General features: G+C 45.0%; 2 long non-coding RNA genes across 2 annotated transcripts; one reads left to right on the top strand and one right to left on the bottom strand.

The window, feature by feature from the left end:
* Positions 1 to 2,010: 2,010 nt before the first annotated feature.
* Positions 2,011 to 13,027, bottom strand: LOC310707456. The gene is made up of 3 exons (XR_014526462.1): positions 12,887 to 13,027; positions 5,847 to 5,892; positions 2,011 to 3,742 (listed from the first exon to the last, which is right to left on the bottom strand). It is a non-coding gene; the product is annotated as an uncharacterized lncRNA (long non-coding RNA).
* Positions 13,028 to 16,832: 3,805 nt separating this feature from the next.
* On the top strand, positions 16,833 to 25,669 carry LOC310707473. The gene is made up of 2 exons (XR_014526481.1): positions 16,833 to 17,064; positions 25,363 to 25,669. It is a non-coding gene; the product is annotated as an uncharacterized lncRNA (long non-coding RNA).
* Positions 25,670 to 27,564: the final 1,895 nt, after the last annotated feature.

Genomic DNA, 27,564 nt, shown 5'->3' with positions numbered 1-27,564 from the left:
TCAATGCATTCCTATGGGAAACCGTGCATCGCAAGACGAAAAACTCGCAAGAAGAAAAAACTTGCGGAACGAATTAATTTCGTCTTGCGAGGCACCACTGTATATCGTAACACATTGAACCAGCTCTTCCTCTGTCCTTTTTATTGTTGCACCATGGTTTGTTTTGGGCTACATATGAGTAAGGAGAGAGTTTAGCCATGTGTCCCTTATCGGCCGATATGCTGAGCCAATGCTAAGGCTTAGCTCAGCAGGGCTCACCGCTAGAAAGATGGGCTTGTCTGCTTTGCCACCAGCCCATGGAAGAAGGGGGAAATTATGTAAAATATAAGAAATGTCCTTAATTTAAACAGCATGCAGGATTCAACAGTCTGGGCGACACCAGTCCATTTCCTGCAATATCTTCTTTGCTCCCTTTGATTTCCTAATTCTAAAAATCTTTTTTGTTTTGTTTTGTTACTAGTCTCATCAACCCCAGTCATCTAACCACTAGACCTTTGTGCGCAAGTGAAGGAAAATATTTCAGAGGCACAGCAAAGGCGGCAGAATCATTTAGCTTCCATTTTGCACCTTTCAGGGGTCTCTAGTCCCATCAGCCTTGTCAAGCTGCAGGAGTTTTTCCTGTTCTTACATGAGAGAGACACTGCATATTAGGACTCCAACCGCCAACAGGCAGAAAGAAAGCTTGTAAGAAAACATAGGGTGCATTTCTCTGTTAGAGACATGGCACATTTCAGTTCCCTTATGATAGGGCTTCCCTGTGATAACAAAAACAAAACTGTGTTAAGAAAAATTGCACATTGGAGGCGTTTTCTGCACATTTTCTACATGCAGGTGGTTAAGCCCCAACTAGCAGCTTAACTGCTATTCTGCCATGACTGTTCTATTTTTATTACTCTCTGTGTGTACAGCTACTTTTAGAATTTGTATATATTCTCTCAGTCGTCTTTTCAACACCCAAGTAACAGGCCAGTATTATGTTTCATCATAAAGAGCTTAAGCACCCTACGCAGCCAGATAAATCACTGTTAAGCTGCTGTTTGCCCACTGATACTGATCTCCATAGCACCATGGCTTCAGAAGGCTTCAGAGTTAATGGGATGATGTGTAAGTGAGTTTCTGCTCACATCATATCCCCAATGCCTCCTATATGTGTTTATGATGCAACTTCTAGCAACTTAGCACCGGAGGAACGCCCTTATGGGGAAAGGTTGTGACATTTGGGGCTTTTTAGTGTAGGGGAAAAGGCGTGGCAGAGAGGAACATGTACAAGATTATCCATGATGTGGAGACAATGACAAAAGTGTCATTCCCCCCCTCCCTCTTTCATATGACTACAGTGGTACCTCAGGTTACAAACACCTCGGGTTACAAACACTTCAGGTTACAGACTCCGCTAACCCGGAAGTAGTACCTCGGGTTAAGAACTTTACCTCAGGATGAGAACAGAAATTGCGTGCTGGCAGCGGGAGGCCCCATTGGCTAAAGTGGTACCTCAGGTTAAGAACAGTTTCAGGTTAAGAATGGACCTCCGGAACGAATTAAATTTGTAACCAGAGATACCAATGTACAATCGGGGACCATTCAACAAAGCAGAAAGATTTCAGATAGACCCAAAAAGAGCGCTTCTTCAAACAGAGCAGAGTTAAACTGTGGAACTTTCTCCCACAAGTTATAGCGATGTCTTAAAAGACGAGGCAAGTGTATGGAAGAGAAGCCTATGATATGCCTCCACTGTTGAAGGCAAACACCCCTCTGAATGTGTTGCTGGGAATCACAAATGTGGAGAGTGCTGTTGCACCCGGGTTTTGTTTGCTGGCTTCTCGGCTGGCCACTGAAAGAAAAGGATGTTTGACCTTCTCAAAGAGCCCTTATGTTCTTGCTGAGCTGCTCTGCTATGCTAGAACCATATCCCATAGTTCCTACTCCTACAGCGTTGTTCAGATGGCACGGGCCCAAGTAGTTAAATGTAGCTAAATGTAGCATGTAGCTAAATGAAGGGCAATTTCAAACTTGGGTGACTAGTTTTATTATTAAAATACAGTGGTACCTCGGGTTACAGACGCTTCAAGTTACAGACTCCGCTAACCCAGAAATAGTACCTCGGGTTAAGAACTTTGCTTCAGGATGTGAACAGAAGTCGTGCGGCAGCAGCGGGAGGCCCCATTAGCTAAAGTGGTGCTTCAGGTTAAGAACAGTTTCAGGTTAAAAACGGACCTCCGGAACGAATTAAGTTCTTAACCCGAGGTACCACTGTACTCAGCACCCCTCGTGCCAGCGGCAGAGCAAGCCGATCGGGCGCTTGGGGCAGCGTGCGTGCCCTGCGCCCAGGGGCAGGGCCAACCGTCCATGGGAGCACCACAGGGCCTCAGAGGAGTCTGCCTGCCTCCTCCCACTCAGCCACCCTACAGCTGAGGGGGAGGCAGCGGGCGGACTGTTTGGGGCAGCGTGGAGCCTGCGGGCGCTCAAGCCATCGCGTCACTCCCAGGAGAGATGCATGGCTCAGGCACGCTGCAGGCCCCGTGGTGAGTGCTGCCCGGCATTTTGTCACACCCCCCCTCAGTGGGGGCACACAGGGCGGGCCGCATCCACCGCAACCCCCTTCCTACGCTCCTGCTCTTGCAGCAAGGTTACCTTATTAGGACAACTAGTCCTGTTACCTTAATCCCTGCAAGCTAATGATGGCAGGATTTCTTTCTTTTATGGCATCACTTCCCTTTGAGTTTTCAGTGACGTTTTGAGCATGTATCAGCCAGGGATGTTTTAGCAGGCCAAGGAAACATCACTAAGGTCATGACAACAATGGCTCTCTTTGTCCACACATAACGCTGCCTTCTAGTCAACTGCAGGTGTAACAGCGTGGCTTGCAAAAAAATAATAAATCCATAATGTAGGGTGTCCGTTCTTAGAACCATAGCTTATTTCAACAGCCTTCAGTTTTCTTTCAAACCCAAGGGCCCATCGTTAGTGCCAGCCTCTAACATGGGGCTTACCTGCAATGGTTTTTAAGCATGTATACTTTGAATTCTCCCTCCCTCCCTCCCTCCCTCCCTCCCTCCCTCCCTCCCTCCCTCCTTCTATGTTCCCTGCTTTTACTGCCTCATTTTCTTTTCTCTTTCCTCTTCACTAGAAGAGAGTCAAACAATTAAAAGAAATTGTTGCCGGACTAGGTGGCATGTAGTGTTCCTTCATCGGCTTTGCATGGAGAAAGTCCCAGGTCCAAGTCCAGCCATCTCCAAGTAGGGTGGGGAGGGGACCAGTCTAAAATTCTGGGGATGGTCAGGTGGAACAGTGCTCTGATTCACCTTCCTGTGTTCCTCTGTGATTCACTGTTGTAAAAAAAATGGTCCTCACAACTGGCAAACGCGTATACCGATGCACTGGATTAGAAGTGGCGAGGGGTAAAGAGACCTGCGCATACTTCCAAATTGTTCTATTTACAGAAATATGGCAAAAAATACATCTAGTTATCCAAGCTCAGTCATGAAGCGTCCACTTCAGCTACTTGACTAGCTGCAGGAAGAACTGGAAAGCCTGGTTCAAACGGGTAGGGATGAACAAATAAACTGTGAACACTGACATAGTCAGAGTCGTGGCAGTGAAAGAATGCATCACCACTTTTTCCCAGGGTTCCATGTCAACGGCACACGAGACCAGCATGTACTGAATATAAAGCCAGTAGATAAAATCCTTCACGCCCTTCATCGTTCTCGCCGCCATTAATCGTTGCTTCTCGAAGTTCGTCCTGTTGGAGCAACAAAAGTGTGGGTGATACAGTTTGAACTGGGAGCAGAGGAAACAGAGAAGACAGAACAATCATTTTGGGGTTAGGGGTTTTATTTTTCGTTTTCAAAAAGTGATACGGGGCAATCGCGTCTTGCTCGGGGGTTACATCCCCAGGGGGTGCAGATAAACAAAGATACGCATACAGTCGTAGCTTAGTTCTCGAACGGAATCCATTCCGGAAGTCCGTTCGACTTCCGAAAATGCTAGAAAACCAAGACGCGGCTTCCAATTGGCTGCAGGAGCTTCCTGCACTCAATCGGGTGCTGTGTCAGATGTTTGGCTTCCAAAAACGTTCGCAAACTGGAACACTCACGTCCAGGTTTGCGGCGTTCAGGAGCCAAAACATTTGAGAACTAAGCTGTTCAAAAACCAAGGCACGACTGTACTCAAACCATCCCTTTGGAACTGCCCCTGAACAGCCATGCTTGCACTCTACGTGGTGCTACCTTTCAAGGCAACTTGGAAACTACGACTAATCCACAATGCAACAGCTAGTCTGATGACTGGGAGTGACCACTAGGACCATGGAACACCAGTCCTGGAAGATCTTCACTGGCTCCCAGTATGTTTCCGAGCACAGTTCAAAGTGTTGGTGCTGACCTTTAAAGACCTAAACAGACTCAGCCCAGTATACCTGAAGGAGCGTCTCCACCTCCATTGTCCAGCCCGGACACTGAGGTCCAGCACTTAGGGTCTTCTGATGGCTCCCTCACTGCAAAAAGTTAAGTTATAGGGAACCAGCCAGAGGGCCTCTACGTAGTGTCACCCATCCTGTGGAATGTTCTTCCATCAGATGTCAAGGAAATGAGTAACTATATAAACTTTAGAAGACATCTGTCTTCTGCCCTGTATAGGGAATCTTTTAATGTGTAATGGAATCTGCCCGGAGTGGCTGGGCAACCCAGTCAGATGGGTAGAGTATAAATAAATAAATTGTTGTTGTTGTTGTTGTTGTTGTTGTTGTTGTTGTCGTCGTCGTCGTCGTCGTCATTATGTTTCAAGGAAGTCAATGAGTTTTTAAGCTTTCTGACCTGTTTACCAGGCTTTGGGAGGAGGCTCTTGTGAGAATTTGCAGGGCTGTTGCTGAGTTATCATGAGATCTTGCCAGAGCTTCCCAGAACCTCCCACAGCCCAGCAAGCAAGCCTAAGAGCTGAAAACCTTCTTTCTATGCTAGGAAAAGCACTCCGCCTCCCATGCCTTTAATTTGTGCAGTTCCAACCACGTAAAGTTGAAATTGCACGTGTCAAATGGGCATAAGATGCAAGTTACCCATGCATTCAGTTCATCAAACTTGCAGAGCTGTCTCTAAATGAGTGTTACACAGAGCAGACCCAATGAAATCAACAGACCTAGGTTCAGGGCTAATCAGGTGTGTGCCTGAAATTCAGACACATCAAAAAGGCCCCCCAAAATTGACAGATTTCACAAATTGTTTTACAGCATATCAGACATACACTCTCAGGTAAAGAGTCTTTTTATTATTATTATTATTATTAAATCAAAGTATGTCTCACTCTGTCTTTGATGCCTTATTTTGTGTTTGGATGTTGTCATTCTTATTTTTATTATGGCTAACAGCCTCAGTAACTGGAAGTGGTCTGAGTTCCTTTCAGCCTCTGCAAAAGCCTGCCTAAGTCAGGTTTCTTGATTTAAAGCACAGATGTGCCAACCTATTGAGCTCTATATATGAACCTGTCAGAACAATATTAGTATAAAACATTTTGAAGGTTCAGGTTATAGAATGATTGCCAAATGCAATCAAGGGCATATATTTCGGAGGCCTTTCAATTTTTAAAATTTCTTTTTATTTAAGAGGAGTTATGTGCCACAATGATTTTTTAAAAGCCTTCAAGTGCTTTGCATAAAACAGCGTGAGGTGTTTATTTAAAGTACAGATAAAATCAGTGATTAAAAACAAGTTGACCGCATTCAAACTTATCCAGAATGGCTTAACGAAGGACAACTCAGTACGTAAAGGAATTACAACATTTATATTTTCTAACAGAAGGAAGTTTGGTATTCTCTCTGCAAGACTAATCCTAAATTATGAGTTCATTCTTACCTGTATCCACTCACGATTTCCTGAAGATTAGTCATTCTTGCCACTCCTAGGAAGCAATGGAGAAACATAGTCAGCAACTTACAAACACCAGAAGTGTCAAAATGAAGTAACGTGTAAAAAAATAACTGTATCAGAAAGCATGCTAAAGAATTTAATACAGATTAGGGATCAGGCAGTTGACCTAGAAGAGGTGGGTGGGTCACTAGCACAAAAGCTCATGGGACACACATATGCTAAGAGATGCCTCCTCTGGGGCTTCTGGGGCAGTGATGGCCAAACTTGCCCCCCCAGCTGTCTTGGGACTACAACTCCCATCATCCCTAGCTAGCAGGACCAGTGGTCAGGGATGGTGGGAATTGTAGTCCCAAAACAGCTGGAGGGCCAAGTTTGGCCATCACTGTTCAAGGGTCTCTTCGTCCCCCCCAAAGTTTTAAAAAATCATGCAAGGCAAGGAGAAAGTAGATAGATAAAGGTCTTCCCTTGCTCTCATAATGCTAGAATTCATGGGCACCCAATGAAGCTGAGTGTTGGAAGATTCATGACAGCTAAAATAAAGCTTTTCTTCATGCACTCACTGCCACAGGAAACAGTGATGGCCACCAAGCTAGATGGCATTCAGTGAGGATTGGCCACATTCTTGGAGAGGGCTCTTGATGGCTGCTCGCCATAGTAGCTGTGCTCTGCTTCTACAGTTGGAGGAAAAAATGCTTCTGAAGACCAATTGCTGGAAACCACAGGAGGGAGGAGTGCTCTAGTGCTCAAATCCTGCTTCCAGGTTTCCCACAGCCTTTTCGTCAGCCACTGTGAGAACAAGATGCTGGATTAGACAGATCAGCATCTTGTGGTCTTTGCCCCATGGCTAGAGGAGGCAAACTGTGTTTCAAGGGAAGTGCTTCCTCCACCCTCATCAGCACTGGGCATGGTTACCTTCCATTTTCCACAATGGGAAGGGTATATCCAAGGGATGCGGGGTGGCGCTGTGGTCTAAACCACTGAGCCTCTTGGGCTTGCCGATTCGAAGGTCGGAGGTTCAAATCCCCACGATGGGGTGAGCTCCTGTTGCTCTGTCCCAGCTCCTGCCAACCTAGCAGTTTGAAAGCACACCAGTGCAAGTAGATAAATAGGTACCGCTGCGGCAGGAAGGTAAACGGCATTCCCATGCGCTCTGGCTTCTGTCACGGTGTCCCGTTGCGCCAGAAGCGGTTTAGTCATGTTGACCACATAACCCAGAAAGCTGTCTGCGGACAAACGCCAGCTGCCTCAGCCTGAAAGTGAGATGAGTGCCGCAACCCCACAGTCACCTTTGACTGGACTTAACCATCCAGGGGTCCTTTACCTTTATCTTTTTTTCCCCACCTTACCCAAGGGTAGAATTCAGCAATGCACTCAGGCAGTTGCTCAGTCAGCACATGCATTTATGTTGCCATATGGAACAATCTCCCTCCTTCTCTCCCATATGGGGATGACAGGAAGTCCTGTTGCACTAGCTAGATTCATGGCATTGGCTTCCACTAGTGCTTTAACTTAGCTGAATCCAACTCCAACGCAACATTGGCCTTGCCTACATTTGCAGAATCATAGACGTGGGCAGACCCACAGGTCGTTCATTCTGGTCGTTCAGCTACCAGACACCCACACCGTATTCAGTCTGTAATAAGGGAACCCCCTTCACACATAAATCATGTGAAGGGGGCCGTGCAATTAAAAGGACAGAGGAGCCCCCCCCCAAGGTCATGTGGCTTCCTCACCCCACCCCCTGACATCCGCACATGGAGAAGAAAAGCTTATGCACATATGAACCCATTCACAGGAGCCCTGCACAACTGGGATTCCATCTCTCACGGAGGCCTTCGGATGCTAAGCATTCATCCTATGCAAATCCAAGCCACGAGCCACATGTTGACATGAGCAGAGACCCATGGATCTCCAAGGACTGGCATTTATTCACAAGACACTGTCCTTCATCCATTCATGCATGAAGTGGACCGGGGCAGAATCTTCCAAGCAGGTGAACTACAGTCAGGTATTGGAAAAGGCCAAGTTGCCTGTCAGGTGAAAGCAACCCTGTCTATCTTGGGTGGGTGTTGTTGTTTTTTTGCTCTAATTTGCTTGGAGACCTTGGAGTGACAAGCGACTAATAAGTCTAATAAATGAAACCTCCCCCTTCACATTGAGACAGGCCTCAGGGCAATCTGAAAGCAGCCTGGACTGCGGCAGACAGAAAGTGCCTTCCCCTGTAACCCACAGCATTAAAATAAAACCCCACGTGAGTACAGAGTGTTCAACTTGGCAACCCAAGCCAGCCTCTTAGACAAGCACAGTGGCCTGAAGATACTCAGCTTCCCCATTTTTGCAGCCTCAGGGAGATGAATTTCCTTCCTAGGTCTAAAGGCAGCTTAGGGGAGCATCATTCTTAATCAAGATCAAGTGCGCAGCAATCAAGATCCTGTCCCCATGTCCTATGTGGCAGCTCTTTCGCTTTTCAAAAAACAAACATGTGTGCTAATTGCTTGCATGCAATTAACACTGCATCTCCAAAGTAGCCCTTGAGATGTTGCTGCACCTCAACTCCAAGCGTTCCTGGAAAATGGCCAGGCTTGTTGTGGCCTGCGGTGTATGGCAGCTGGAGCGTAACATCTGGAGCACAGCACTTTGCCTACCCCTGCCATATCTAGCTTGGTTCCTCCCAGGTCTGCGGTGCACTGCCATACTTGTCTGCTGGTCTGCATTTAGCCTGGTAACAAGTTCTGCAGATCAACCCTATGCCCTATTAATAATAAACAATCTTTTTATGTCTCCTTTCTGACTGGGTTGCTCCATATTCAATTGGATGGATACCTTAAGACAAGCTTGAAACAAGACTTCCATACTTATGGCTGCTATGGAAATAATCCACCTACTTGAGGACTTTGATCATTACTTAATGGAGGGTGGAACAAAAACAACAAACTGCTTCATCTGTCTTGAAACCTAGTAACTATTATGCAAAATCCCACTGATCATTTCTCAACAGATAACACCCTTTATAAGCCTTAGTTTTCCCAGCAATACAAACACATTGGGAAATGAACTCAAAACCAACAGATTTGCCTTCATGGGCTTTCATAATTCTTCAGTATAGCTTTGCTGACAAAGGTCTCGTGTAAAGTCCATATCCAAAGAGGTTGGAAATTTTGATTTGTCAACTCAGCCCTAAGTATCTTTATCTGTAAGCAAGACCCTTGAATTAGTAGTACACAAGACTGAAGCCTGTGGGTCAACTCAAAATATAACAAAGACTCCCCCCAAGGGACTCCTTGTTTTAATTGCTTTAATTTCAGCTATTAGAAGGCTCTTATTTGCAGTTGCTGAGCTGTACGTCATTGGTAGGGAAATGAGCAAGTATTTGGCACAAGGGCCAAAAGCACTTTCAGGCATCTAAAGCAAGTCAGACACACTGCCTGCTCATACAAATGTTGTATGTGCCTTTTGGCAAGATCCACGTAGCTGCCTTTAGATATAAATAAGTGTGCCTGTATGAGCAAACACAGAAGGTTTTTTCTGAATGACGTATTACTGATTTTTCTTGTGTTGCTAGCCTACGGGGGGGGGGGTTCCACTTCTCCTGTGCCCCAGCATTTTGCTGTGTGATTTGATTCAGTCTAGGGCTGCCATACGTCTGGGATTTCCAAGATATATCCAGGATTCGTCCAGGCAGACCGTCCAAAAATGCTGAAAATGTCCAGGGAAACCCAGGAGTTTGGCAACCCATGCGGGAAGTGAGTGTTTGTTTTTTGCGAATTTCCTTAAAAATAGCTTTAAAACTTCATTTTGGGGGGATATTTTTTTTTAAAAAAAAAACCCTCAATCAGCTGTTTGCGCAAACACAACAGGTCAGAGAAACCAAAGGATGATGTTTTAGCGTCAGCACAAAGGCACTTCTTTTATTCCTCTGGTGCTGCAGGAATAATATCACGATGGGATGGATGGACAAAGCCCTGCCAAAGGTGATCTGAAATTTCAAATAATGTCCTCAGAGGACCCTGCAGCATTAACAATGTGCTCGGTGCTTTTTTAAAGGCCAGGGGGGAATGTAGATCATTGAAGGCTGATCCATCTCAGCTTTCCCTCAGCTTTTTCCTTACCACCAGTCGGAGGGTGGCTCTGCCAATCTTTGGAAACTAACCTACTGTTAGTTTCCCTGTCTTCTTCCTTAGTTGTCCCAGGGGGCAACAGCCACCAAGGGAGTAGATGGATGGTCTTGGGCATTTTATTGCTTAGCCTTTTTCTCACCATCTGTAAAATGGGAGCAATAAAGAACTCTCTCACAGACTGCGGCCCCACCTACACAATGCATTTAAAGCAATGTCATGCTTCATTAAGCTGTCAAGGTTTTCCCCAAGGAACCTGGAGAACTACAATTTGTTAAGGGAGCTGAGAGTTCTGAAGAGACCTCTATTTCCCTCATGGAGCTACAATTCCCAGAGTTCCCTGGGTGGAGGGATTGATTAAATTTACTCTGGGAACTGTCGCTCTGTGAGGCGAATAGGGGTATCCTAACAACTCTCTGCACCCTTAACAAACTACAGTTCCCAGGATTATTGGTGGGGGAGCCATGACTGTTTAAAATGGTATGATGCTGCTTTAAATGTACAGCGCAGATGGGGCCTGTAAAACCGGGAAAGAGTGCACATTGTAAGAAAGTGAAAAGGTGCTAGTCCCTTTGGACTCCTCACAAGGTTCCCCACCCCTCACTGCAGCAGCAGCTCAAGGTCTGTGTCAGAAGTCAAGTTTTCTGCTCTGTCAGTGAGAAGGGAAATGAGAGCATTGCTCAAGTACATACTGAACATCACATGCAATCTGTAAGCATCAGCACCTGGAATTCATAATGCTTTGGGTAACATAATATTACAACATTTAATGAGTTTTTTCCTGCCATTATGTGAGTTCAGCTTTTTTTTTACTTTGCTATGTAAAAGACAAATATGTCAGCAATTTGAATTCAAGACATCAGTCCGACATCTGCATACTACATTATATACATTTTATAAAGCACCACATTATTCTTTCATTAATTCAAACCAGGGATGGGAAACCTGCAGACTTCCAGATACTGCTGGACTCCCAACTGCCTCAGCCAGCATGGCCAATGGTCAGGGGGGTGGGAGTTACAGTTCCAACAATACTTGTAAGGCTGTGGGTTGCCTGTCCCTGTCTCTGGCCCACCCCTCACCTTTTCCTTCTTACAAAAGCTATTCAAGAAAGAAATGCAAAACCACTCAAGTAAAGAGGAAGGGAGTTTGCAGCACTGGTGCTAGCCAGTCAGTTGCTGCACACAGCCAGTGTCTAAAGCTCAGACTCAGAGAATAAATGTTTCCCATGCTCAGCCCTGAAGAAATAAATGTTCCATAGCAGCTCACGCCACTCAGATACTGTAATGTTATATTTGTATGCAGTCTGAGGCTGCCTTGTCTGCTATACCTCAGGTGTGGTAGAAGATGAAGGAAGATCCAGCTGCAAGTTTGATCAGTCTGATGCCTAAACTGACTCTTATTTTGCCCAAGCAAAATTTATCCTCCATCCCTGGACTGATGGGGCTGCTTTGGACTTCTTCACAACGCTCAAATTATGGAGGTTAAGAAGTCAACATTCCTCACATCTCACCTGCCCCTTACCAGGTAAAGGTAAAGGGACCCCTGACCATTAGGTCCAGTCGTGGCCGACTCTGGGGTTGCGGCGCTCATCTCGCTCTATGGGCCAAGGAAGATGGCATACAACTTCTGGGTCATGTGGCCAGCATGACTAAGCCGCTTCTGGCGAACCAGAGCAGCGAACAGAAACACCGTTTACCTTCCCGCCGGAGTGGTACCTATTTATCTACTTGCACTTTGACGTGCTTTCGAACTGCTAGGTTGGCAGGAGCAGGGACCGAGCAACAGGAGCTCACCCCATCGCGGGGATTCAAACTGCCGACCTTCTGATCGGGAAGTCCTAGGCTCTGTGGTTTAAACCACAGCACCATCCGTGTCCCAGGGGTGGGGGGAGTTCTTTGCAATTCAATCACTGAATGTGATTGGTTCCAAAAAGACAATCCGAGTAAGGAAGCGAAATGGAGATGGGAGACCAGACCGCTGCTCTCCACCAGCCCCAGAAAGACTTGGTTGTGGAGATCCAGGAAGGCTACGAGATTCATATACAGTGGTACCTCGGGTTAAGAACTTAATTCGTTCTGGAGGTCCGTTCTTAGCCTGAAACCGTTCTTAACCTGAGGTACCACTTTAGCTAATGAGGCCTCCCCCCGTCGCCACGCGATTTTTGTTCTCATCCTGAAGCAAAGTTCTTAACCCAAGATACTATTTCTGGGTTAGTGGACTCTGTAACCTGAAGCATCTGTAACCTGAGGTACCACTGCACCACGGATTGCCCTTGGAAAGAGGTTAAGGGCAAAATCATAGGGAAGGTGGTAGCTCAGTAGTATAGGATCTGCCTTGCGTGCAGAAGACCCAAGGTTAAATCCCCAAGCTCTCCAGGAACAGCCAGGAATATCTGCAATCTGTAACCGTGGTTTAGTATAAAACTGTCTTCTAGGTTCCATGTCTTGCTGGAACCTTCTAAAACAGCAGCTAATGAAGATTGTCACAAAAGATAGAACTCCCCCCTTAAAGACTACTTGGAGGAGGGCAAAACACTGAAATCTACAAGGATGGAGAACCAAACAGTAATTGAAACTAGGGACAGAAACTGAAACTGGGGAATATCTCTTTTTGTTTGCCAACTGGATAACTGATAAGATACTGCCTGATCTCTCCAAGCAGACTCTAAGGTTCTTGACTTTCTTACTGCCTTCAAGAATCAGAGGAAAGAAACTGCGATCCCACATAATTTATAATTACTTTACTGTGGCTCTCTGCCAAGTTATACATCTTTACTTTTTAAAAACAAAAAAAACAAAAGCATCTTAAATAAAAAATAAATAAAATGTTATCCTGTGCCTTTCCAGACAAAAAAGGGTGTGCTGTATTTCCCATAGCCCATTTCAAAAAAGAAGAATAAAGTCTCACCTTTCAAGTACCGGGATCAGAGAGGGCTGCAGATGCACTCGGCTGTCAAGCTAACTGATTGCAAACTGAGGAAGGAGAGTCATTAAGGATTTTTTCCCAAGCTCGGTGAGGCATAGCTGTCCCACATGGCTTGATCTACCTGCCCGCCCACTTGAGGGCTAAATCTAAATTACACCTTTGCCTTCAGGTGCCTGAGCAGAGCAGACGCTAGGAAGTAAGCCCCAATGAATAAATCAGAGATTATTCAAAGCAGGTGTTACAGCTGTCGTTCCATCATAAAGAAGGATATGGCTGAGCTTTAAGGCTGTTATCCTGACCTAGGTACATTTTCTGGAAAATGACCTCCTCTGGTGTGCATGAAATTACCACTTCCAAGTGTCCCTCCAAAGTACTGTATCCCTATTTTCCAGGGACAGTCCCAGATTTGCCGAAGTTGTCCCGTTTGATTTGATCCTGGAATGTCCTGCTTTTCCTTAAGATGTCCCTATTTTCAACGGAGAAATGTTGGAGGGTATGGAGTTATGCGACCCCCGAGCCAAGGAGATAAGTAACTATACAACCTTTAGAAGACATCTGAAGACAGGCCTTTAAAGGGAATTTTAAAAAATGTTTAATGGTTAATGTTTTTATATATGTTGGAAGTGCCCAGATTCGCTGGGGCAACCCAGTCAGAAGAGTAGGATATGAAGAAGAGGAAGAGGAAGAGGATTCCTATTTTCATCGGAGAAATGCTGGAGGGTATTTAAATGTGATTTAGGTTCAGGTCATAACCCTTCAGAATAAAAGAGGCAGAGAAATAGCCAAGCACCTAATTATGCCAATTTCTAACAAACTGCACATTATTTGGAGTTTGACTTATTTCTTTCTTTCCCGAAGCTTGTTGGCTCTAAGGTTGCCAACTTCTTTTCTAGGGTTCAGCTCTTGTGCCTTTAACAGCATCATGGCATGGAAAAAAAGCAGTGGAGAGTTATTTGCTTTCCTTTTACATGGAGGCAAATGGTGAGAAAAGCTTCTTCTGTTTAATTTTCCGTGGGATTGACTGCTGTTAAAGACTGTGGAGGAAAACCAGTTATTTAAAAAATAGTAGTAATTTGGCAACTGGTGTTTTTCTCATTCTGGTTATTGTAGTTCTTTATAATTGCTTTGCTGGTATTTGGAAACTTGATGGAATTAACTTGAAATGATTTGAAATAAAACCTACTCCCAATTAACTGCCCACACAGCCCTCATGTGAGCTGCACCAGTGAAGCAAAGAAGAGAGAGGAGGAAGAAAATGAAAATAAGAGAAGCAGAGAGTACGAAAAATCTATATAAAGAAAGAAAGAAAAATAGTAAGGGAAATGATAGGTATGAGGGAAATATCTCTGAGGAGCATATTGGGATAATTAATCAATCTGTCTTTTAGAACGAGGGCAGGTATTGCTTTGTTTGTTGTTATGTTATGTTATGTTTTTAGACTGTAAACTGTACTGCAATCTTCATAGGAAGGGTGGTATATAAATAAGTGAAAAGTCTCTCAGAGAGATACTAGTGAGAGGTGTGGCTGAGGAGATTGTGTTGTAGCCTTATGAGGCTTTGACCTCGGGTGGGGAAAATATCGCGCCCGGGAAAGGGAGATGGGAGTCAACAGACACTCAAGGAATAGTTTTGGAGAAAAAGCTTTTATTTCTACCATCCATGAACTGGTAGAAGGAGCAAGTGTAATAGTTCACAAACAAGCACGAGTTCACAGTCATTTGCACAGAGTATATATTCCCCTTCCAGTTCCCTCCCCTTTCTCCTCCTTCAGGAGTCCTGCCCCATGAGTTCCTCTGAGCATGAACAGAAAGCTCCTGTCTTGGGACTATTGGACTCTTGCCACCCCTTCCCAGGAAAGGGGAATGAGAGCGGTTCAGCATGTCCAAAGATGTTGCAACTAGAATGAGATAAAAGTCAGTTCTCAGGCTTGCTTTGAACAGAGTCTATTCATTAGCCTTTTGAAGCCTTCTCGGACTGATAGAAGAATAACATTTTGCCTTGCAACAGCAGAGCAAATGAGCAGATGCTTAGCTGCTGAGAAAATGATTTTGAAAAGCTTTGAGAAGCTTTGAGCCTGCTTTTTTGGGGGGGTGACTTCGGGCCTAGGTGGGGTCACCTGTCCTTACCTTCCTTCAGTGTGGGCTGAAGAGAGTCCCCAGGCCCAGATAGAGATGCCTGGAGGGCTGCATTGGGCCTGTGGGCCTGAGGCTCCCCTGTCCCTACCCTGGTGCAACCAAACAGGCTTTCCATCAGTGTCATAGGGCATGAGACTCTTTATCTCAGGGTTGTGGGTTCAAGACACACATTGGGCAAAAAGGTGCCTGCATTGCAGGAGATTGAATTTAGATGACCCTTGGGGTACTTTCCCTTCCCTTACAAGCCTAAGAGTCTATGATCAGTGAGCCCAGCTTTGCAGGTGCAATTTGAACCCAAACCATGCCTGCCAACGGACTTCAAAGCAGCCTGATGTAATCTCTCATCAGCACTTGCAGCGAGTGCCTTTAATAATAATAATAATAATTTGTTATTTATACCCCGCCCGTCTGGCTGAGTTTCCCCAGCCACTCTGGGCGGCTTCCATCAAGTGTTAAAAACAATACAGCATTAAATATTAAAAACTTCCCTAGACAGGGCTGCCTTCAGATGTCTTTTAAAGATAGGATAGCTGCTTATTTCCTTCACATCTGCTGGGAGGGCGTTCCACAGGACAGGCACCACTACCGAGAAGGCCCCCTGTCTGGTTCCCTGTAACCTCACTTCTCGCAATGAGGGAACCGCCAGAAGGCCCTCGGCGCTGGATTCAGTGTCCGGGCTGAACGATGGGGGTGGAGACGCTCCTTCAGGTATACAGGACCGAGGCTGTTTAGGACTTTAAAGGTCAGCACCAACACTTTGAATTGTGCTCAGAAACGTACTGGGAGCCAATGTAGGTCTTTCAGGACCGGTGTTATGTGGTCTCCGCGGCCGCTCCCAGTCACCAGTTTAGCTGCCGCATTCTGGATTAGTTGCAGTTTCCAGGTCACCTTCAAAGGTAGCCCTAACTTTGGCAAGTGGGCAGCCCTGTTCTCCTGTCACAATTGGCCCATGGGGGTGGGCAGATTAAGGAATTCAGGCTATGCCTCACTGGCAAGATCTAGTTCCCTACCCCGATATAGGAGAAGTTTGCCAGGAGCTTGTCCTACACTCAAGTAGGAACTTGGCAGAGACACATGCCCGACTGGCATGTTCTCTCCCTCCTGGTCAATTGTTCGGGAGCTTCATTAGCTCTTTTCAGCCCGAACATCACAGCGACCGATGCCAACAGACATCGACACACTTAGGGATCCGCAGAGCCTTCACAGCTTGCGTAACAGACCTCAGCAACTCAGCATTTTGGCTAATCTACTTTATTTACATATAAACACACACGGAGCTCTGTAACATGGCTCCCTCTCTCTCTAGAATCAGACAGCAAAGAGAAAGAACAAAGGACAATAGTCCCACTTCACGGAACACAGTAACACAAACATCCTGTCACTGTCACTTCCCACTCTGTGGAGTCAAAACATATACCGTCATGTGAAAGACAACAATCACGGAGCAGGAATTCTAACAAAGTTGTCCTAGTCCCAGGCCTTTACTGACTCAACACCAGCACTTTGCACTGTGCCCAGAAACTAACAAGAAACAAATATCCTTCAGCACTGGTGTGTTGTGTTTCTTCCAATGAGTCCAAGTTTGTAACATGGCCAGCATATTCCGAGCATGACTTTTTAAAGGACCTACATAAAGCACACTGCAAGAATCCATTCTTACTGTTGCAAGACAATCTTATTCCAGGAAGGAATTAACCAATTACCCAGTCAAAGTTAGCAAAAGGTGCTCTGTGCTAGGAAGCAGTTTGGCGCTTGCCCTGAAAATCAGCAAGGCCTTTTGAACTTCCCTGTCAACACCTCCGGGAAGAGAGGGTGGTACTTGGCAGATATCTCTGACAGAGAAAGGGAAGGCCTGGCAGGCCTTAAAGTGATGCTGATTGTGGATTTTGCTCCTGGGGACCATGAGGGCGTTTTCCTGCAATTTCATTCATAGATCAATCATAGATACTGAGCCAACATCACTTGCCTCTTTCCATCTTCATTTAGAGCCCTTCTCTGGCTGCTACCCTATGTTTCTTCCCAAAGGTGAGTTTTCTGTCTTTCATTTTTGACCGGAGTAACCACTGGCAGAGTACCCTCTGAATCACCCTCTGCTGTTCAAGATGGGCTAAAAAATAACTAAAATCAGTATCAACTTGGATACGCGAAAATTCATTTAAATTGCTACACCAGTGGCATTTGACACCATTATGGCATTGTTATACAGTGGTGCCCCGCAAGACGAATGCCTCGCAATACGGAAAACCTGCTAGACGAAAGGGTTTTCCGTTTTGGAGGTGCTTCGCAAAACGAATTTCCTATGGGCTTGCTTTGCAAGACGAAAATGTCTTGCGAGTTCCTGCGGGGGTTTTTCCCTCCCCCCCCTTTTTCCCAAGCCGCTAAGCCGCTTATCAGCTGATCCTAAGCCGCTAAGCCGCTTAACAGCTGATCCGCTAAGCCGCTTATCAGCTGATCCGCTAAGCCGCTTAACAGCTGAGCCGCTAAGCCGCTTATCAGCTGATCCGCTAAGCCGCTAAGCCGCTTATCAGCTGATCCGCTAAGCCCGCTAAGCCGCTAATAGCACTAATCCGCTAAGCCGCTAATGGGCTTGCTTCGCAAGATGAAAAAACCGCAAGATGAAGAGACTTGCGGAACGGATTCTTTTCGTCTTGCAAGGCACCACTGTATTAATAAAACTATGCCATCACTGTGCTGGAGAGTCTGCAATAGTATAGGCACAGCACTTCACATGTGGTGGGCATGTGCCCATATAAAGCCCTTCTGGCAGAGGGTGTTTATAGAAATAAGCTATATTGTGGGTCAACATGCGGAATGTACCCCAAGTTTGGGATTGTTAACTGAATCGTATCTGAATTGTATCTGAAGAAAGTGAGTATGTGCACGAAAGCTTATACCAAGAACAAACTTAGTTGGTCTCTAAGGTGCTACTGGACATTATGTGTATATATATGAGTGTGTGTATGTGTGTGTGTATTAATTATTGTTTCACTTGTCAATGCAAGAGTTCTGTGCATCCGTTTTCCTCCTCAGCAAGCCTGACGCTGGGTTGAGTCGCTTGTCTGGGATCACAGGCTTTGGTGAGACGTATTCCACCACCACTTTTGTTGCTTCATGTGCTTAGCTTTCCATAGCCGTGGCAAATAAGCTGAAGCATGAAGCATCTTAGTCCATTTTGAAAAACCTTTTGTGCCAACCAGTAGCAGCACACCTCTTGAGGGGGTGTGGAGGACAGAGTGTTGTGAAATGAGAAATTGGATCTTAAGCAAGAACAAGCCAAACACCATTCCTAGTTATCCGCTGTGCCCATCGCCACCAACCATCAGCACCTCAGTCTTGCCCAGACAGAGGTCCTGTTTTCAACAATTGCCCAAGAAGGATGCTGTGCTCAACAGTACTGAAAGTCATGGGGAGATCTCTAGGATAACCCACTGGGTTTTATTTCCTCTACCTCTTTCCGGGCATAGAGGCCCCCAACCTTTTGTGGCCCAAGAGTACACTGGGAAATCGAAGTACCAGAAAATACCCATTTCACAGGAGGAAAACTGATGCACCTACCCCACAACCCCCCCGAATAAAACAGACAACAACCACCCTCCAAAACAAGCATCCCATCCCAAAAAAGCACTCAATGTTTGTTTGTCTGTCTGCTTGTTTGTTTGTTTGTTTGTTTGTTTAAGGGTGGGGGCAGTCAGTGCTGTTTGATGCATTATGTGTTCTTCTATACTCCCTGTCAGAGTGACTGGGGCAACCCAGTCAGATGGGTGGGAGTACAAGTGATTATTAACAACAACAACAACAACAACAACAACAACAACAACAACAACAACAACAACAACAACAACAACAGATTACATTGTGGTACATTAAGGACCACAAACACAGAGCATCCAAGGCAGTTTCTCTTCCAAAACCAGGCAAAAAAAGACTGAAATGTATCAAACTTGCATAGCATCTAACAAAGAATCGTTGAGATGTCTCCTACTGCATCCCTTCCTCTTTCTTAAGATTCTTACTGGATACAGAGACAGGTGTCTACACCCTGCCTTTTTTGGGTTTCCCCCCGTCTCCCACAATCATCATTTCATTTCCCCTTTAGTATCATGAAGAGTTCTGGAGAACCCAAAAGCCTCCACAGTATTTTGTGACCTTCTGTTTGGTCTAAACCAGTCTCCAGCTGTTTTTGGACTACAAATCCCATCATCCCTAGCTAGCAAGACCAGTGGGCAGGGATGATGAGAATTTTAGTCCGAAAACAGCTGGTTGGGACAAGGTTGGGACAACACTGGTCTAGACCTATAAAAGCTTTGCCTTAATATGGATTTTTGCATTTTTCATATGGGCCAACATGGCTACATTTACTATTTTAGAATGAAATAAAAAGGTAAAGGTAAAGGGACCCCTGACCATTAGGTCCAGTCGTAGCCGACTCTGGGGTTGCAGTGCTCATCTCATTTTATTGGCCGAGGGAGCAGGTGTACAGTTTCCGGGTCATGTGGCCAGCATGACTAAGCTATTTATCTACAGATTCAAATAATCTATTCAGAGGCAGGGAACATCCAGCCTGCAGGCCTGGCACGGGTCCCCATTTGGCCTGCTAGATTGTTCCCTCCCCCCAATTGCATCTCTCCATCCCACACCTGACCTCATATGTCAATTCAGGTGTGCAGCAAGCAGAGATGTGGCTGGGTGAGCCATCTCCTTGCCCTATGTTATTAGCAAGGATTGGCAAAGGTGTAACAGGAAGGTGGTAAAGCACATATCTTCAAGCACCAAGGCTGGAATAAATGGCACTTGTCCAAGCAACAGTTGTCAGGGATGCACAAGGGAAATTGTGTTTTAATGCTCAGGAAGCTGGCAAGGCCTCTTTTTATATTGTTATGTGTTTTAATATTATGGATGTACGTTCTGTATTATTTTATTGGCGCTTAAGGAGAATACAAAACAAGAGCTAACAACAAATAACAAAGAACAGGAAATAACTAAAAGGAAATCAGTCCTCCAGTTTTTCAAACTAGAGAACAGGCAAGGAGGGTTGCACACATTGGTTCTGGAACCAGAGAAATGATACTTGGACACTGGAGTGAATGTAGCCTCTTAAGGAAAGTGTGAGGGCAAGGGGCACCACTGAGGTGACCCCTGAAAAGGGGTACCATCAGCATCTGCAGTGGTTTGTTTGTTTGTTTGTTGTTTTGGTAGTGATACAAAAATATAGCAACACATACCACCAGCAAATGCACTGTATAGTACAGGGGTAGATAACATGGTGGGCTCCAGCTGTTTTGCCATTCAACTCCCATCATCCCTGATCTTTGGCCATGCTGGCTGGGGCTGATGGGAGCTGGAGTCATGGATGCTTTAGCTGAGATTCCTGCACTGCAGGGGGTTGGACTAGATGACCCCTGGGGCTTCTTCCAACTGTACAAATCTATGATTCTAACTTCTGGAGGGTGTCACAGTGACTACTCCTGGCCTAGCACACATCCCATCTGGACCAAGGTAGAGGACATCTTTCGGCTCTTTTCTCTCCTGGCAGTAGCCAGAAACTGCTTTTGCTCTTTCTTTTAAAACTGTGCATTGCTGTGGGGGCCTCCAACTCTGCCCACACCCTCTTCAATGGGAAGGGTGTCACTAGGTTAAAACTCTGAAGCGTGTCTCTCCACGCACATGAGTGAAATTCCCAGCTATCAGAAGATCATCTCCTGTCATTACTTTATGTTGACGGAATGTTAGTCACCACCCTCAGCTAAATGTTAGTCACCAGTCTGGACTATTAGCAATCTGTCTGCCTAAAAACGGGAATGGCTGGCCAGCAACTCTAATATGTTAGGATTATTATTCTTTAACAAAGTTATAAGTGGGTATTTTGGGTTCTGGATCTGGACAAAGTGAAGCCAGTATACCGGTCTGCTTCAGACTCAGGATGATCATCAGCAAATCCGACTGCATGAGGAGTACCAGTTGACTTGTGCTGCTGTATGGGCAACGTGGTGCCTTTGCCAAAGGGAAATGCTGGCAGGATATTTTAGGCGAGGATGCAGGTGGCGCTGTGGTCTAAACCACTGAGCCACTTGGGCTTGCCGATCAGAAGGTCAACGGTTCAAATCCACACGACGGGGTGAGCTCCCGTTGCTCTGTCCCAACTTCTGCCAACCTAGCAGTTCGAAAACATGCCAGTGTGAGTAGATAAATATGTACTGCTGTGGCAGGAAGGGAAATGGCGTTTCCATGTGCTCTGGCATTCGTCATGGTGTCCCGTCGCGCCTGAAGTGGTTTAGTCATGCTGGCCATATGACCTGGAAAGCTGTCTGTGGACAAACGCTGGCTTCCTCGGCTTGTAAAGCAAGATGAGCGCCGTACCCCAATTAATCTTTGACTGGAATTAACCATCCAAGGGTCCTTTACCTTTACCTTTAGGAGGCAAGAGTAGGGCTTGGTCATCTCCTTCTATGTAAGAGGTGGGGAATGTTTTTGGCCTGGCGAAATCAAATCTTTATCTTCCCCCAACCAATCCTGGTGAGCCAACTTGGACATGCCAATTATCTGGTGTGACATGGATGTTGGGAGATTAACAAGTGGGTTGCCTTGTCTGCCTGTCACAGTTGGTCCTTGGGGATGGGCAGGGGAGATTCTATCCAAGCAGGATTGAATTCCTTGAACATCAGCTGATACCTGGGGAGTCCGATCCTGTTTCCCACAAGGTTTGGGCATGCCAGCTAGTTTCTCTTGGGTGGCGTGCTCAAATCAAGCAGGATCAAACTCCCCACATGAATTAGGTGACATGTGAGGGGTTCAATCCTGCTTTCTGCAGCCATGCCACTGCCTGCCCCATACCTGACATCACATAGGTGTGGGGCAGGGGACGTGGTTTCCACAAAACAGCCTTGCAGACCAAATGGGGAGAGCCAGACAACAGCTGGCTGAAACAACGTGCTTCCTGGGACTTGCCTTAAATGACCACACAACTGGAGTGCCTTAAGGAACAAATGTGTCTCAGTGACATTCCAGTCCCCTATTAAAGTGTCATCAGCAGGGTGTGACCGAAGGAAATAGTTGGGCAGCCGCTCGATTCCTGAGCCAGTAAAACCAGAATTACATCACTTGGGTCCTATGGATCCACTAATCCAAACGATTTTCCTAATGAGAATATGGAAAGGCTACAAACTGACTAGTTTAAGCTCCTTAAAACCACATTTCCAAATGATGGGGAAGCTGTGGCCCTCTGGATTTACTGGACTCCAACTCCCAACAGCCCCAGCCACAATGGCCAATGGTTGGGATGAGGGGAGTTGTAGTTTCCCACCCCTGATTTAATGTGAAATCAATTCTCTCCTTGGCTCCAACCCACAAAGCTCATTAGGGTAATCCTAATTAGCAGTTCCAGAGGAAGAGGACCGCAGGCTCTGGCAAACACCACACACAGAAGATCACCTTTGCACTTTGTTTTATGCAGAGTGATGCCACCTCGTTTTATTTAGCGGGAAATGAAATACCTAGGGCCGGCCCTGCCTCGGGCTGCAAATGCCAAAAGGACAGGGAATGGGAGACAGCTGTATGTCACACAGCCTGGCTTGCATGCTGTGCTCAAGTGTGCTGCCCGCAGGTGCAGGGGAGGACATTTTCATCTTGCCACTGTTGAAGCAAAATTCAACTGCCAGGCTGGCCAGCTTTTGAGGAGATGTTGCCTCAGGGCCCTTCCAGACACTCATCGTGGGGGTTTTTTGTGATGGTGTTTGGGGCAGTTATATGCAGTCCTGCTGGCTTCACCTGCCAGAATTGAAATTAATTAATTAAATTTATATACCGCCCTTCATCCGAGGATCACAGGGCCGATACCGCAGAACCATAGAATTGTAGAGTTGGAAGGGACCACAAGGGTCCTGCAAGGCAGGAATCTTTTGCCTAACATGGGGGCTTGAAAACACAACCCTGAGGTTGAGTTTTTTTCTGAGCCTTTGCTTCCATTGGTGACAACCATCTTGGGGTTTTACTTTCTAGCAAATCCTTATATCTTACCCAAACATTAAACAGTGCTTTTCTAACAATGTGGCTTTTAAATGCTTTATGTGCTTTAACCTTGTCATACCACAAATATGCGTGCCAACCAAATACATTGTGAAAACCTTCCAAATCCAACACATCTGTGTTTTCAAGAAGCATCCATTCTCTCAGCCAACAAAATGCGGCTGATTCATAATAAAGTTTGAGGTCTGGCAGGGCAAATCCACCTCTTTCTTTGGCATCTGTTAATATTTTAAATTTTATACGAGGCTTCTTGCCCTGCCAGACAAATCTAGAGATATCTCTCTGCCACTTCTTGAAACAATCCATTTTGTCCAAAATTTGCAATGTTTGGAACAAAAACAGCATTCTTGGCAATACATTCATTTTTATCACAGCGATTCGGCCTAGCAACGATAACTTCAAATTTGACCAGATTTCTAGATCCTTTTTCACTTCCGTCCAACATTTTTCAGTTATCCTTAAATAAATTCACATTCTTAGCAGTCATATTAACCCCCTAAATATTTCACTTTCTTAACCAATATCAATCCTGTCTCCTTCTGGAACTTATCTCTCTCAAACTCATTTAGATTTTTCTCTAAAACTTTAGTTTTCATCTTATTCAACTTAAAACCTGCTACCTGACCAAATTCTTGGATCAGTTCTAATACTCTTTTAGTGCTTGATTCTGGCTCCTGTAAAGTCAATACCAAATCATCCGCAAATGCTTTTAATTTATACTGTTTGGTTCCCACTTGGATACCTTTTACCAATTGGTCCCTTCTAATGATATTTAGCAAAACCTCCAGGACCGATATAAACAGCAATGGAGAGATTGGGCAACCTTGTCGTGTTCCTTTCTCAATCTTAAATTCTTCCGTCACTACATTGTTCACAATTAATTTAGCCTTTTGTTCTGAGTAAATTGCACCTATACCACTCCCAAAACCTTGACCAACCCCCATCCCCAATAAATTCTTTTTCATAAAACTCCAGGAAATATTGTCAAAGGCTTTCTCCGCATCCACAAAGATCAAAACTGCTTTAGTATTAATCTTCACTTGTAACTTTTCTAAAATATTAATTATATTCCTCGTATTGTCAGACAAATGTCTGCCTGGGAGAAAACCCGCTTGGTCTTTATGAATTTCTTCTGCTAACACCTTTTTCAATCTTCTGGCCAAAATATCTGCAAAAATTTTATAATCCACATTAAGCAGTGATATGGGGTGGTAGTTCTTAAACTGCGTCTTTTCAGTCTCTAATTTTGGTATAAGTGTGATGTAAGCTTCCTTCCACGACTCTGGTGCCCTTTTCCCTTCCAATATTTCATTACAGACTTCCTTTAAAGGTTGTATTAACCATTCTTTCAAAGTTCTGTAGTATCTAGAAGTCAGTCCATCCAGTCCTGGAGATTTACCCAATTGCAAGTTCTGAATGGCCCCTTCTACTTCCTGCTCCGTTATTTTGTAATCCAGCATTGATTTATTTTCTTGGGAAATTTTTTGTAGTCCATTTATTTTCAAGAATTTATCAATGTCCATTTCATTCTGCTTTTCTTGTGTATATAGTTGTTTGAAATACCTCTGGAAGCACTTTCTGATTTCCACTGGATTCTGTATATTCTTTCCTTCCACTTCCAGATTCGTAATGGTATTTAATTTTTGTCTTTTTTTCAATTGCCAAGCCAGCAATTTCCCACACTTATTTGCCGATTCAAATGTCTTTTGTCTCATCTGTTTAATCTTCCATTCTATTTCCTGATTCATCATTTTCATATATTGTACTTGATATAGCTTTATTTCTTTCAAAATCTCCTGAGACTTTGGTTTCACCCTCAGTTTCTTCTCTCCTTCATTTTTTCCAAAATTTTATCTTTTTTTCTCATTTTGCATTCTCTTCTTAATTGCATTCTTTTGTATCAAAAATCCTCTCATAACGGCTTATTTACACTGTTGAATTTATCTTAGTGCTGCCAGCGTTTTCAAGTGTACCCAATTTCCCCCCATATATTCAATAAACATTTTCCAATCTTCTTTAAACGAATGTTCTTCTTGTTCTCTTATTCTTTAAGTTAGATCTGCAAGCCGCGCATATTCCATCAGTTTAAATTGCCATTCTTCTTTGGTTGAGACCTTGCTCATTTTCCATTTTTGAGCTAACAAAACACTAATGGCATACATAAATAACCTTTTTTGACACCTGGGAATTTCCATCTGAATTATCCCCAACAAAAAGGACTCTGTGTTTTTTTGGGGGAAAGGTGCTTTTAAACATTTTTTTTCAATTCATTATAAATTACTTCCCAATACTCTTTTACAGGTCAACCACATATGAAAGAATGTACCCCCGACATCACTGCATCTCCAGCACTTACCTGATTCAGTCTTATACATCTTAGCAAGTCTACTCAGAGTTAAATACCATCGGTAAATCATTCTCAAGTAGTTCTTCAAGGATTTTCTGGGCTCATGAAGGAGGACTGGAGAGTGAATGAAGAGCATGCTGAAGACTCATCAGTCCTACCACGATAGCGTCACCCTTGGTTCGACATTGCCAACTGCTTGTTCCTTTTCCTTTTGAGGAATTTTGTTTTATTTCCATTAAACAGGACAAATGACAAATATAACCACACAGAATTATTTCAGTTACAAGCTTGCACAAAACAAAACAAAGCACACTGCAATACAGAAGCGAGGAGAGCAACCGGCAATGTAATATTATGGGTGCTCAGCACCCATGCAGTTGGAGATTCAAGGATCCTATACCTCAAGCATTATCTGTCTTTCAAAGAGTCCCTGTGTGGTTTCTCTCCACGTAGGACCTTGAGAGGTTGAGAGATATAAAGCATACTGTCCCTTATTTATGCTCCCTGCATAGCTGTCAACATTTCCCTTTTTTGAAGGGAAATTCCCTTATTCCGAATAGGATTCCTCACAAGAAAAGGGAAACGTTGACAGCTATGGCTCCCTGAACCGTTAGACTGGAAAGATAGCATAGGAGATTCTTGGCTTCTCAGGCCTGTAAAGTCCCTGGTACTTTGGGACCCCATTCATTGGGCTCCTGCCTCCTAGCCTTGGATTCAGTGAGCCCCTGATCGCCAGTATCAGGCTCAAAGCCAGGACCCTGACCCAGCTCCTCAGCCAGAAGCCAAGAAACCTCTGATTTGGTGTCTTGCCCACTGCTAGACTCCCAGGACATGTCAAGGAAGGCTGCAGATTCCCTGCCTTTGCTTGAAAGGCAAAGAAGCCTCTCAGGGCCTGGACCTGCTAAGCCTTAATGTAGAATTGTCACCTTTTTATGGGCAGTAGTGATCCTGGTCATTTAACAACTGTGTGCCAGAAATATATCCAAGCAGGTGTATGGAGATGCTTTGACGGGAAAGCCTTTATCCATTGATCTCTCCCTGTCACTCAGCTTTAAGAGGCATGGAGTTATCTTCTATAAATGGTAATTCAAAGAGTCAGAACACTGGGACAACTTATGCATAATTTCAGACACACCCCTTTGAGCAACATGCTGATTCAACTTCATCTGCATTCTGTTATTATCTGGCTGCTTCCCTTGCCAGGCCTGTTCCCCTCATGCCTCGACAGGCCTTTGGAGAGAAATGCCTGCCCTGCCAATCTCGTGCTTGGTTATCTGTGCTACCCCATCCTAGAGAATATGGGTTTTTCTTTTTGGCATTCAGGCTTGAGGAAGCTCCCTGACAACCTTAAGTTTTTCTTAAGTGAAGAGAACGATCAAACGCTAAACCCAACCTCTAGGCTCCCATCAAATTGCATTCCACTTACAATAGATGGTTATGCCTTCCGTCGATAGATGTCCACAGAATTTCCAGCCACACCTTGGGTGATTTCCTTTTCCTGATATGATTTGCAGAAAAACAAGATCTTCGGCGTTGTGTTCTACCACGAGTTGTTTGCTATGGGTGCAGGAACAGATCCAGTATGACAGTGGTTTCTGATCTTTCTGACTTCATGGACCACATTCCACACTGAGTTTTCTGCTGAAGAACTCCTGTGCACTTGTCATGGGAGCTCCGCACATTATGGAGGTTTCTGCAACCTGGTACCCACCCACCACCCCTGACCACTGGCCATAGTCCAAGTCACCTGGGCGAAATCAGCTTGAGATCTGGTGCGGTATAGTGGTCAGAATGTCGGACTAGGACCTGGGAGACCCTTCCCACAAACACATTTAAGAGGCTGTAGAATATTAATCAGCCGAAGGCATGGTGGAAGAGGAACATTTTCACCTGTCGCCTAAAAAGATATAATGAAGGCACCAGGTGAGCCTTCCACAAACAGGGAGCCACTACAGAAAAATCTCTTTTTTGTGTTGCCACCCTCTGGACCTCATGTGGAGGAGGCACACGAAGAAGGGCCTCAGGATGAGTCCAGGATGGTTTATATGGGGAGAGGTGGTCTATTTTTCTGAACTAAAAACCCCCAACTTAACATACTTGCTGAAAGAAACATCAGAGAAACGCACAGGGCTCGCACAGGGGTTTTGTCTGCCATA

Source organism: Podarcis liolepis (genome assembly GCF_965112155.1).
Source record: "Podarcis liolepis genome assembly, chromosome: 5".
Lineage (NCBI taxonomy): Eukaryota > Metazoa > Chordata > Lepidosauria > Squamata > Lacertidae > Podarcis > Podarcis liolepis.
This window is presented reverse-complemented; position numbering and strand designations above follow the sequence as displayed.